Raw genomic sequence first — 14,332 nt, 5'->3', positions numbered from 1 at the left:
CCGCCCCTGAAATGCTGACGACGACCGGGGCGGCCGAAGATCCGTCCGCCATGGTCGCCGCCCCCCAAATGTTAGCACCCTAGGAGACCGCTTAGGTCGCTTAATGGGTTGCGCCAGCCCTGATTGTAACCCATTATTATAGAATACTGCACTTTCCACAAAGGCAATTTCCAGTTTTTATGTCATAATGCTTATGAAAATCTTGGTCAAGTTGCAGTGAGGTTTTACAAGATCTCTCCCTATTGAACAAAAATGTCTTTCTGAAGGAACTTGAACAATTTGAGTGGTTCATCAGGCCCTGTAACACCTAATGCCCCACATACTGCACAAAAAGGTAGTACTGGTAAGCTCTGAAGTGAATGCAGTGAAGACTGCATACCCGGCTTTAGTTAAATAATTTGCTGTTTACTATTTCTCTGTTTATGAATCAGTAAAAAGCCTTTTTAAGTGAAATTGAATAGACACAAAGTGTTGGTTTCATGTGTTTTATTTGCAGTTTAATCAGCGTGATCCAGCTGCCAGTGCAGGGGAAACCAGAGCTCGATTTTTAATTATCCCTGCTTTGCCTGAGTTAGGAATTCCCAATAGTGCTGTCTGAGAAAAGATGCCAAAAACCGCATTGTTCTTTAATTAGCTGTTGTAATTGTTTCAGCCTAATCTCCATGATTAGCAGCAGTATTAAATACAGCCGTAAGAATAGGCCTGCCCTCTTTGTGCTGCCCTAGTAAACACGATATTCTCACTTCTGGTAAGGGACATAATATAAAATCAATTAGATCCCAACCAGTGTTGTTTGGAAAATGATAAAGACCAGCTACCATGAAGCATAGATAGCTTTGTAAATTTGGTGTATAAATATGCTCCTGTAGTGGCTTTATTTCTCCAGTTTTGGGAGAGAGCATTAGAATAATGACCTGTTACGCAGAAATATTTGAAGATCTCAACAAGACGGCCTCCCTCATCAAGTCTGAAAGGGTGGCAAAAAAGAAGTGGAAGCAGGTTTTACTATTACTGAGATCAGTGTATGTGCAGTTCTAAAAAGAGCTCATTCATACTATCCAAACAGCTGTTTTGCCATATACAAACAATCGCAGAACTGTTCAAACCAAATTAGTTGTTTGTTGTTCTGAGTATAGCTTTTTTTTTAAAAGCTATTTCTGGAGATATTAATAGACAAGACGTGAGATGGTGTGGGGTTGTGTGTTGAAATCTTTTTCTAAAAGATATGCCCTAGGAATGATTTTGAGGAAGTTCTATGGCCTGTGTTATATAGGAGGTTAGACTGGAGGATCACAATGGTCCCTTCTGGCTTTGGAATCTATGAATCTTTGAAAATCCATGCTGCTGCTGGAAGGTGTAAATCCTAGCACAAACGAATATGTTAACATCACACCACAGGTTATTTTGGTTACTTGGAGTCATTTGGTTACTAGGTGCCTGAAGATGCAGATAGACACCCTGGGAGTTATGCATCTAACTCCCATCGACTTTCATGGGAGTTAAATACCGAACCTACTCTAGGCACTTTGATTTTGCCAGAACCTGGGAATGGGCGACAGGGGATGGATCACTTGATGATTACCAGTTCTGTTCATTGCCTCTGGGGCACCTGGCATTGGCTACTGTCAGAAGACAAGTTACTGGGCTAGATGGACCTTTGGTCTCATCCGTTATGGCCATTCTTATGTTCTTATGTTCACTTTGAAAATCCCACTAAGCCCATCTGCACTTTTAGGTACCTAAATACCTTTATAAATCTGGAACCACCCCCAGTGTATTGTATCAGCGACAATTAAAAAATACAACTCTATTGGGGAAATAGTATCAATGACGGTAAAGTATCAGCCTGTTTATGCAAATGTGAATTTTTTTTTTTTGCTGATATGTAATTTTTGCACAAATTTTGATCATGTCTGTCAGAACCAGTTTGTAAGCTGGTAAAGTTCTAGGCCTTCTTTGTGTTCAAATGCTCCAAGATGCAATGACAGCCTAGAATCAGGTTGGGTGCTACCTATACTAGAACACAGCTGTGAAGTGGAGCGATGGAGTATTTCTTAAGCGCATATCAAGGGCAATTTAGAGTTCTGTGCTGTTCAGTTAGAGCTCTAGAATGATGGAATACTTTTCCAGGGGTTAATGGCAACACTGAGGCCAGCATCAGTTCTTCTGAATAGTCTTGCAATGTCAGTCAGGGCTTTTGCTCAAAAGCTACAGTTTCATTATGCTGATGCTACCACGCTTGGAGAGTGAGAGTTAGAAGGCTGGCATCGAAGCGGAGGGTGACATTTTATAATTACTTGAGGAGCAGCAGCTGCAAGTTTCCAAGTCTCTGCACAAGGCTGGAGTACTGATTGAGGTTATCATAATGGTCTTGCCTATGTGAATTTTTCTAATTTGTAACAGAAAAACCAGAGGGAGAATTGGAGTTGGATTTCTTTTCGGATGATCTTGCCAAAACCAGTATAGTTATGTCTTGTCTTGGCAGCAGACAACTCTGAGGAAGCAAAGATATATTTTATGCCACTATTAATATATAATTGATATGAACGGGGTTTGAGAAAAAGAACAGTAAGGTGAGGAGAGAGATAGGGTGGATCAGATATTAACCATGTAAGTGAGAGCAATACATGTGAGCAAACAATTTCAGTTAACTGGCACTTTGGGAAAAATTTACTGCAGTGCAAATCTGAGCTTCCTTGATTTGAATGGATTCTAAATTTTTGTTATAGGAAATAAAATATGGCCAGTTGCAAAGTCCTGTTTTAGTTCTTAGTTGTCCTCAGGTGTATGCATGCTTGAGCAGATCAGTTTTCATGTGTTTACTGCAACTGAATGATAAAACAGATATCCATGTATCTGGCCCTCAGCACTGTAGGCTTCGGATAAGCCTTGTGATGCAGAGAAGTATTATCCACATTTTGCAGATGGGGAGCTGAGGGAAAGAGGTAAGTAGCTTGCCCAGGGTAACGCTGAGTCTGTTGCAGAGCCATAAATTAAAATAAGATCTCATGAGTCCCAATCTAGTGCTGTGGACTAAATTTAGATTTAGACACTAAATTGTTGATAGATTAAATGGAATTATGGGTGAATTAAAGTTAGACTAGAAATGAACTCAGATCTGTTTAATGGGCGCTTTAATTCATTTGATGAGCCAAAAGATTTTAGTACTAACCAGTTTCATAGCGTTAATTTTTTGTACAACGTATTCAGTGCTTGAAATAATTTATCCAGCTATTTGAAGGATCTTAATCCTTTATGGCCAGATTCTGTTTACTTTGAATAGCCTCTGACTCACTGTGAGTGGTCCCATTGACATCAGAATCTGCTGTGAGAATCTGGCCCTCGTATTTCATAGGAATATATTTACCAGTGTAAACTGACTCCAATAGAGCTGCTCTGGTTTTACTCTTTTGTAAAAGAAACCTTACCCCGTTGTTTAAAAATCAGGCTTTTACAGCTGTAACATATGGAACAAAATAACCCTGCATTTCAAAATATATTTATCATCTGGCTTAACTTTAAAATGTATTCTTACAAAACATAAAATATTAAATGTGTCCATAGATTTAAATAAATCCTTTGAGATTACTGAATGCTCTGTGCAAATACCTCATGGTATAAAACTGGTTATTACTGAAATCTTTTGGCTGGCCAAATGAACTAAAGCACCAATTAAATAAATCTGGGTTTATATCCATTCTAACTCTGTGTTATCCTCTCTGGCTGGAACATGGGTGGAAAGAAGGAAGAAAGATGCAGTTTTCATCAGCTGTTAATCTATACCGGTTTGGCTTTTAGAAGTAGCTAAAAATAGACAATTAATGCAAAGGAAGTAACTGTATATAATCGTAGCGGCCATGAAAACACATGTAAATACACTTGCTCTATCAAAACGTTGCAGTCAATAAATCTAATTGACAGCAGATTTTATCATTCAGTTTGCAGTAACTATGTAAAAATTGATCAGCTAAAGTATGCCTACACCTGATGAGAATTGAAAACTAATACTATGCTGTATTAGAGGAAATAATGTTACAGTAGTTCTCACACTTTTGTACTGGTGACCCCTTTCACACAGGAAGCCTCTGAGTGTGACCCCCCTTCTAAACTAAAAACACTTGTTTATATATTTAATACCATTATAAATGCTAAAGGCAAAGCAGGGTTTGGGATGGAGACTGACAGCTCATGACCCCCCATGTAATAACCTCGCAAACCCCTGAGGGGTCTCGACCCCCAGTTTGAGAATCCCCGCTCTAATACATATTTACCATCCAGGGGTTTGTTTGATCAAATTGTTCTAATGCGAAAAGAAGAAAGTGTGATGTCATTACCTGTGCTGGGTTTTTGGCATAAAAATATAATTTTGCCAAAATTATTCATGCAACTGGGTTGGTTTCGATACATTTTCTGACTTGAAAAAGGTTTGGAAAAAGGTTTTGAAATTGGAACGTTTTGGTGTTGTGAAATGCTAGTAGATATAGACTAAAATACATGTTTAGAAAAGAAAAGGTCAAAATCAAAATGCAATGTTTTGAAATTATCTAAGGAAATTCCAAAGGAGATTGGGGAATCCCTGTCATCGGAAGTTTTTAAGAACATATGTGATTTGGTGGTCCACTCACTGCTAGGATGGCACCTCCTCCTGGTCACTTTGGGGAATAGCTTGTGAGGTCAACACCCCTTCCTGCGGTTGCATGCTGTCTCTCAACCTCTCTCTCTGGGTTTGCAGCCCCTTTCTCGCTCCACAGGCTGCTGCCGCCTCTTCCTGACTGAGCCCTCCAGGCAGGTCACTATCTGTGTTTTTCCCCTTCGAGGGTATCAGTCTTTAGTTGCTAGCAGTCCTAGACAGTCTTCCTATTCACTGCCTTGTAGGGAGTGACTACAGACTTCCCTGGTCCCTCTGCTGCCAATTTCCTGCCTTTATAATTCCTCCTCAGCTGGGCTTCCTCATTCAATCAGGGGATTGCTTAGCCACCTGATTCCTCTCAGCTGTGGCCTGTTGGGTTAATTGGCCTCCTTCTCAATCTGCGTTAACCCTTTCAGGGCAAGTGTGGGGTGAACACCTCACAACAGATTAGACAAAAACTGGTTGGCGTGGTAGGTATACTTGGTCCTGCCTCAGCGCAGGGGGGCTGGACTAGATGACCTCTCAAGGTCCCCGTCCAGCCCTACATTCCCATGATTCTATGACTCTATTACTTTGATGGAGCTACACTGATTTGCACCAGCTGGAGATCAGACTCTGAGAGTAGAACGCCTTCAGGCATGTCACTTTTACCTTCCTGTGCCGGCTAATGCTCACATATCACACTGATAGACACCCTTGAAATATCCTGGATGGATATATGGATGGAGTGATGCTTTTGATGCAGCTCTGTAAAGTTAAGTAATTCCAACTTCTGTCATGCCAGAAATTGCCATGGCTACTGAAGCATCATACAGCAGGATTTTAATATATAGTTTTATCCTTGACATAAAATTACCTGTAACTTTGTCACACTTACAGAATCCAACCCCATAGTCAGCATTAAAGGAACTATGTCTTTCAATGTTTACTTTAAATACCTAATAGTCCCCCAATTACTGCTTTCAGAGACACTTTACAGATCTTCCCAATGACCCCCCAGAGGTGAACTGGAACAGAAAGCTAATTTTGAACTGGGGCAAGGGGATGGCAAGTCTTGTAATAAAAGTTCCCAAATTTGGGCAGCAATGCAAGGGAATTCGTATGGCCTAATCATGCATCTAGAAACAAATAGTGTACAATAATTGTCTGTCTAAAACCTTGGGTAAATATATGATATGAAGATTTTGATTCAGCAAAACAAACAAACAAACATGAAGTTTTCTTTTCTGTTCTTTGCTTCTTGGGCTGCAGTGCAATTATAGCACTGACGTGCTCACTATAATTTGTTTTGGGTAGACTTGGGGATTCAGGAGTAGGTACCATTAAACTTAAATTCAGACTGTTTTAACTGTGTCGACTAGCAGAATATCTGCTCAGAGATACATTAAAATCAGAACATGTTTGTTTGAGTCACACACACTGCAATGTGACTTTCTGTGAAATTGGTTAGGAAAGGAATGTTATGCTTTCCTCTTTTAAACAAAGTTAGTTACTTTTATTCCTTGTTTTCACTTGTTGCCTGCAACAAGTTTCTTGCGGTTTTCTGAGCACAGTGACCTTCCAAAGTAAATGAATAAAATTAGACCTAAAATTGCTGTAGCTTCAGTGGGATCCTTACAGCCAAAGTGCTGCATAGCGATTGCATTTAGTGAAATATCTAAAATGATTTGGCAGGTCACAGGGGTAAGTAGCTGCCTCAAAGGGATTAAACAGCTCATTTGCAACTGCATAGGTTTAGGAAACTCCTACATTATTTCCAGTTCCAGATTAAAATGAGACTGAATCCCATAATGCCAAGTGAAAGGGTTTGGGGATGAGTAAAATTGTGACTCTTCCTCCCCTTTGCTCAAACATGGGTTCCAGTAAAATGTTGCATATGGAATTAACTGAAAAAAAATCAAGAGACTTTGGGTCAGATGTTCTGCTTGTGTAAACTGGCAAAACTCTGCAGACTTCAGTGGAGCTACTCTGATTTACACCAGGATCTGCCCCTGTAGTTTTTTCCTATGTATTTAATCTAAATTATTACAGAAATAACTAGTGGTATCCAGGGATTTAATAGAAAACCGTTAACAAATCACATTTTCTAGAGGTATAAATTGAGATATTATATTGAAATGGTTCCTGGTCTGAGTGCTTTCCTGCAATTATGAGGATAGTAATAAGACTAAGACCAGTAGTTCTGAGACCGTGCTTCATTTTACAGAGTAGCTTTTTTCCCCCAACAATGCGTGATCTGTCCAAGGGAGACTGGCAGTAAACTACGTTTGGGGAGCTAACTATTCAAACTTCCTGTGGATCACAAGCAGAGCTCTGTCCTGCCGCTAACCACACACAGGGTGCTGAAAGCTGTAGTGTGCTGTTTCACAGGGACCTTTTGTCTATATTTTGTCTTGAAACTTCCATGGCTTGTACAGTAGTACCTTTGCAAGGATACATTTGGAGACTGAATATTACTACACGTGACTACATAAAGCCAATTGCATCTGCAAACAAGGACTTCTTTCTGCATGGAGTTTGAAAGTTACCTTATCCCTTCAGCAAAGCAAAATTCACAGCAAAATCTCTAAACCATGTTTATGAAAGGATGCTATTTTAACATTAATCAATTTAGCACTGAATATCATTTCCTACACTAGACTGAAAATATCTTATAGAGATATGTGACGAACTGGGACTGTTCTTGCTGGGGTGTGGGAATGCTGACAGGGGAGTGTGACTAGGATGGTCTGCATCGGGGGATGGGAGCTGGCCCAAGGGAACATACCTGAGCTTGTAACATGAGAACCCAGGAGGGGGTTGGAGGTCANGGCCCAAGGGAACATACCTGAGCTTGTAACATGAGAACCCAGGAGGGGGTTGGAGGTCAGGTGACTCCGGGGCCCGGGAAACCGAACAAAGGCTGTGGGAGGGGTCGCTGAAGGAGAGTGCTGGAAGGAGGCTGGAGAGATGGCTGGGAGGCAGAGATGGCTCTGACCCCCCAAGGGGGTTGGGCTGGCATGCCCTGGGACCCCAAGCTGGACCTAACTGAGGGGGGCCCTGTTGTCTGTGCCTGCAAGACCTGTCTTGGACTGTATTCCTGTCATCCAAATAAACCTTCTGCTTTACTGGCTGGCTGAGAGTCATGGTGAATCGCAGGAAGCCGGGGGTGCAGGGCCCTGAGTCCCCCAATACTCCGTGACAAACATTAATCAATTTAGCACTGAATATCATTTCCTACACTAGACTGAAAATATCTTATAGAGAGAGTAAACCTTTCTGAGCTGTAGTCCAGCACTGGTGCAGGGAAAAGTTTTCTAACCCTTAAAGCATTTATACTGGACTGATAAAGCATTTCTAACTTGAGAGTTATTGGTCCTTTTAAAATTACATCATTCTGATTACCAGCTTCTTTTCCCACCCACTTCGATCTGGATATGATTTTAGTGGCTGATATCTCATAAATGGCTTAAGTTTGATATCACTTCTTTATATATTTGGAAAGTAGAGAGAAATTCCATGCTTGCTTCAGATATCAACTGCTAAAATAATCTTGGAAATGAAAGGGGGAGCAGGGGGAAATAAGCAAAATGGATAACTAAATGATGTAAGAGTCTAGTCATATCACGTGAACTGTCAGAGTTAGGTCTGAAGGATAAGACCCCCAGCAATCCCACTGGCATAAAGCATTCATTTCCAGCTCTCCTTGTTCACAGGATATTAGCCATGGTAATGTATCACTTGGCCCACAGGTTAGCAGTCTCTTACTTGGTCTCTCTTTTTTGGTACTAGTACAAGGCTGAATATGGCAAATCCTTAACCTCAGAGCAGTATCATTTTTTCATTTTCTTTCTTAATTCTGTCCTTTTCACAAAGTCTAACAAAAGTGGACTTATTTTGACTTGATTTTACTGACATTGAGGTTTCTTATTAAATATCACTGTGTGGTTTTTATTATTTGATTAATGTAACTGTTGATTTGTAAAATGCACTCATCAGGAAAACCCAGCATATGCACAGTATTAAAAACCCTTCCCACCTCCCCAGTTTCCCATATTACTTCCACCTGAAGGAATAACTTTTGGCACTGTCAAACTGCCCTTGCCCCTCCCTCCCACTTCCTCCACTTGCAGATTTCTCCCTAGTGCATTTATCTCCCTTGTGCATTTATTTATGACTGACATTCTTTGTTATACGTGCAAGTAGGGCTCTGTTCCAGTTGGCAGTATGGGTGTCAGTGTTGTAGTGGTAGCAGACCACTATCACAGCTGAATTCTTAGGGCTATCTGAAAAGCAAGCAGGTGCAGCATAAAGATGTAGATTTTGTGAAGGTTAGATATTTAAAAATGTTGCCATAGTTGTCTAAAGCAGAGGTAATATAGTGTTTGAAATGAAACATATTAGCTTGAATGCAAGTAAGAATCTGCAGGCGCTGTTCCCGCAGCTCCCATTGGCCGTGGTTCCCAGCCAATGGGAGCTGCAGGGGTGGTGCCTGCGGATGGGGCAGCACACAGAGCTGCCTGGCCATGCCTCAGAGCTGGAGGGGGGACATGCTTCCGGGAACTTCTTGTGGTGAGCACAGCCCAGAGGCTGCACCCCTGAGCCCCGCACCCCAACCCCTTGCCACAGCCTTGATCCACTTCCCACCTTCTGAACTCCTCGATCCCAGCCCAGAGCCCCCTCTTGCACCCCAAGCCCCTCATCCACAGCCCCACGCCAGAGCCCTCCCCTCCCCCCCCAAATGATCCAACAGCCTGCCCCATCCCTGATCCCCCTCTTGCCCTCTGAACCCATTGGTCCCAGCCCGGAGCACCCTCCTGCACCCCAAACCCTTCATCCCTGGCCCCACCCCAGAGCCCGCACCCCGAGCCAGATCCCTCACACCCCTCCCCTGTAACCTAACCCCCGTCCCAGCCCTGATCCCCCTCCCGCCCCTTCCCCTGTAACCCAACCCCCTGTCCCAGCCCTGATCCCCCTCCCGCCTTCTGAAACCTTTGGTCCCAGCCTGGAGCCCTCTCCTGCACTTCAAACCCCTCATCTCCAGCCCTCCCCCCCCGCACCCTGAACTCCTCATTCTGGCCCCACCCCTGAGCCTGCACCACCAGCCGGAGCCCTCACTTCCACCCCTACCCCCAATTTTGTGAGCATTCATGGCCCGTCATTCAATTTCAATACTCTGAGGTGGCCCTCAGGCCAAAAAGTTTGCTCACTCCTGTTCTAAAATCTATAGTAACACAGGGTACTGGGGGCATGTAGTAATTTTTGTTGTCAGAAAGGGGTCACAGTGCAATGGGTTTTGAGAACCACTGCTGTAACTAATTGTCCAGGACTACAACACTTGTTGAGATCTATTAAGGCCTCTTCTAGACTAGTTAGATTAATTCTTCATTTACATTTGGGAAATCTCTTCGCTCAAAAAGGATGGAAAAACTTCCTAAGTGGAGTTAAAGGCCATTCTCATAATAAACCAATCTATTTGAATGGAATAAGATCCCAGGACCTACAAAGGAGGAGTCTGTCATTCATTAGCTCTAACTGGACCCACATACCCCTCCAAGTGACAAGAGGGACTCCTAGTAATATACACAATATTTACAATTTGACTAGGTGAATTTTTGTTTGGTTATCTTGCTGTATATCCGGCTGGGCAATTGCATGCAATGAGTAATGGCTTGCACAGTATTTGGACCAGACTAGCACGAGTGTGTGCATGCGTGCGTGTTTGCGTGCACACCTCCGTTCTTGCAGAAACATTTCAGAGCATTTAAAAAAAAACAAAACCAAACTGGTAGCTCCAAACTAGTAGCTCCAGGCATCTAGTATTAGTGATAGAACATTTAAAATACAGAGCCCCAGAAATCTTCCGGATTTGATCTTAAGCCTAATTTAAGGTGTGCAGTTCTCTTAAAAGTAGATAATTACAAGGCACTTTGAAGTTAGTAAAAGCAGCCTATAATGGCTTTATTACGCACCCCTATTTTTCATATAACTTGGCACCATTTTTTGGGGGTGCACCGTGCAAGGGGCAGATTTTTTGGCCTCAGTCATTCTGTGTAACCCAAGAGATGATCAAGGCCAAACAATTAAATATACAACCAATATAAAATGGCAAGTATAATTTAGCTGAAACCAGTGACATTGTCCATTGGAGTTCATATGGAATTATACTCTGTTTCAGAACTGATTCATGGGAATATACAAAAATATATAAGCTGCCTGCTTCCTTTTTGCCAAAACAGAGATTTTAATTTCCTTTTTGTGTATGTGTGTTTTGATTTCCAGTTCTTCAAATCAGCCTGCGCAGCAATGCAGACCACACTATTTTAGTGATGCGGGTGAGCTGCTGAAAAGCTGTTAGGTCCTGATTTATATGTCATTGAATAAGCAATCTGGTTCACTTGACAAATCATTCCTTGCTGTAGACGAACAATCAGGATAGCATGGACTGCCGGGCTCCATTCAGTAGTTTCTAAATTGTTAGTGTCATCTCAGTACAGCCTTTGCCTCTGCTGTACCAATGCACATTTGCTTTACTACTGGATAAAACCAGCTGTGGACCATATGGGTACTTCTAAGCTCTTTTGGCTTTGCTAAAGTATGATTGAATGATCATGTACTCAGATGTCTGGCATTATGATGACTATTCGTTGACCTATAAAATGAGGGAAATAGAAGCAATCATCTGTCAGCATTTTTATCAGAAACACTTTATGACCTTATCTAAATGTAATGCTGTTACAGATTCTCACTTCTCTTTATATGCACTTCCATGAGGTGTTTATGGAGCATCCTTTACATAGAATGGAGTTCAAGTCCAAATACACTGTCATTTTGTTTAGAATGTCTCCAAGTTGAATGTTGGATAGGAGAGTTCCACTGTGATGTCTAAATAGTTTTCTTCTATTTTGCAGATTGTGGAGGTGCTGTCTTGTTCTTTATGGGCCAGATTCTGACACCCTTATTGAGTAATACCCTTGCTCAGATTGGGCTGTATCCGAATCTATTCAATAATTTATTTATTTCCATCCATGTCCCTTTACATGTTCCGTTTGTGTAACATCTGCAAATTCTAAGCCATGTTGCCTCCAGTGTCACCAAACAAATCTTTGGGGAATAACAATAATATTTTCATTACTTGTATTGTTGTTGTTGTTAAGCAATTAAACAGTGTAAATCCCATGCTACTCGCTTGGTCTGCCCACTGCTAAATAGGTTTACAAAGCACAGAATGTGGCAAAATGCTTTATAATATAGAAATATGCTGTAAATATACACGTCACTTTATATAACATGGAGTAAAACAGAAGTCCCTGCTCCAAATTGTGGTGGTGATTATTTAGAGCCGGATTCTGATACCCCCATTCACACCCTAGACCCCAGGGAGTCCCAATGAAATCATAATCTGGGCCAATTCAGTACAGTCGGTGTATTGCTGGAGAGACAAACTACTCCCATACTTGTACTCAGTCTTACCTCGAGTAATACACTGAGTTTGCTAGATCTCTCAAGAAGGTAAGGTATGATTACCATGGCAGAATCTGGCCCACTGAGAGGAGATAAGGTCTTTTTCCCATGGTGTTTACTATTTAAGTGAGATACAGACAATACAGTTCAGATATTTGGCATAAGTTGAAGATCCAGACTTCAACTTCTGGAGGGTTTCTTTCTAATGAAAATGATTTCCAGATTTGTGGTATTGTTAAAATGTCTGGTGTTTCAATGACAATGTGTGTTTCTGAAGCATTTGGAGCATTCAGAATGAAAGATTCTACTATATAAACATTAGGCTATTATTACATTTTGACTTATTAAGTGACTGGGAAATAACACTTTTTTCTGAACTTCACCTTCGAATTGTGGCCACAAATTATGGCAAGAATTCCAAGAGAGTTGAGTCTCATACCTTCCCATTGCCCCCCTTTTTTGTCTTCTCTATGTTGTAAATCATTTTGCCTTTTTCTGTTCTTTGAGTGGCCCAAGAAACTTTTATGGTATTGACACTCTACTTCCCTTACAGGCTTCTGTCAGTGATCTCTAGGTGTCACACTCATTCTCCATACTGGATACAGAGATAGAAACACAGACTTCACTGTGCAGACTTCACTTTTTCACTTTTTTGGTGCCAATGTGCCATAGAGGTGCACAGTTTTGAATTTCCATACTAGGTTATATCAGCATCCTTTGACTTGATATGACTAGTTTATGCCAGATGGTGCTAGTTTTTCATTGATACAGTGGCACATTACAAAATACACATTGACCATGCCTCTGTATGGATGGGCTTATGTCATGGTGGCCCACTGTTCATGCCTCTAATTGAAGAAAACACACTTGCTATACTCACCCTTTTCATCTTGTGCCTCCTGAATCTGCTGCCGCACATGAATGCAGATCATATGGAGTCTGACCTGTCACTGTTATCTAGCCCTAATTCTTTTGGATTTATTTGCTGTTGATTGCACTCATTTGTACTAATGGAATGAATGGCTTCACTATGATGATTACAGTGATCCTCATTACAGCAAGAAAGGATAACAGCTTGGCTTTTCCTGGAACTCATAACTTCCAGGAGCAATGAGTCACCTGCTGCTTGCTTCTTTTGTTCCATTAACTTTTTCAGAATTAGCAGCAGGGATCATTTCTCTGCATCTTAGGAGAAAATAAAAATCATTGGAATATAAAAAGTTTTCAATATTAGACATTGCAATTTTCAGACACTATCGTCAAATACTAGAGAAGAGCAGTACTAGAAGCGTTCTCTATTGCCATTACAAAGGGGAGTTACATTTTCACTTGTAGAAGTTTTTGAAGATATGACTCCCTTTAACTGAGTCTACAAAGTAGACACATAGGAAAGAGGGTTCCCCCCCCCCAACCCTATTCTCACTGGTTTGTTTGTAAGATTTGGTTTTCAAGAATGGATAAAAACTTGAGAGAGTCTGCAGTCAAGGCAAACAAGTATTTTTTTCCCTCCGAGAACCAGTTAAAAGCTATCTGATACTCAGCTTGTGCATGTGTGAGAAATCTTATCAGGAAAGAATTGTTATGAGCTTTGCAAAATATGTATAATATAAGTCGTGTTTTTAAAATGTGTCTTAAATTTATACCAAATATTTCTATTTCTGAGGTCTATAAGTGTGACCCTTTTGTGTTTGTCTTCTTAGTGGGGTGTACTAGCACTTTAAAGCTAGTAAGAGAAATCTCTGAGGCCACACTGACTCATTGCAGGGTTTTCTGGAAGAACTGTATCTGTGGGACTGGGACCGCGGTTGCTAAGGAAGAGGAATTGGTCTCAGGAACGCAGTTTTGGTTGGGGAAAAAAAACATAGATTGCTCTCTGTGGGTTGCATGATGGTATGAAACTCCTATCTGCTCTTAGTAATTGGGGATCAAATTAGGGCATTGAGCTTCCAGTCATCCTCTCCCACAAGAGTAGGAGAGCAGGGTAGTCTGAGTGCTGCAGTTCCTAGAGTAGCTGACTTGCGAGCCAGAGTTCTAGGATTCAAAAGGGCTTTGAAGTCCCTTTTATTTGGCTGTTGTGTTTACATGCACTGGACTTTTGATATGGAAAAGGCTTTTGGATTAGAATAACCTTGGAGCAGACTTCTCTGACAGGAGGAAGGTGCTAACTTCAGAATTTAATTTGAAGAGGTCTTTTAAGGGAGCTCCTGCTGGGAAAGGGCTATGCTCTCTGCAAAAAGACTGGGGAAAGAAGAGGTAGAG

At 41.4% G+C, this 14,332-nt stretch overlaps 1 protein-coding gene across 1 annotated transcript in view; it reads left to right on the top strand.

Annotated features, from left to right (window-relative positions):
- XYLT1 (xylosyltransferase 1) overlaps nt 1–14,332 on the top strand; it is a 318,750-nt gene that overhangs the window by 114,587 nt on the left and 189,831 nt on the right. The gene's annotated exons all lie outside the window — the stretch shown is intronic.

The sequence above is a fragment of the Trachemys scripta genome, chromosome 10, assembly GCF_013100865.1.
Source record: "Trachemys scripta elegans isolate TJP31775 chromosome 10, CAS_Tse_1.0, whole genome shotgun sequence".
NCBI lineage: Eukaryota > Metazoa > Chordata > Testudines > Emydidae > Trachemys > Trachemys scripta.
This window is presented reverse-complemented; position numbering and strand designations above follow the sequence as displayed.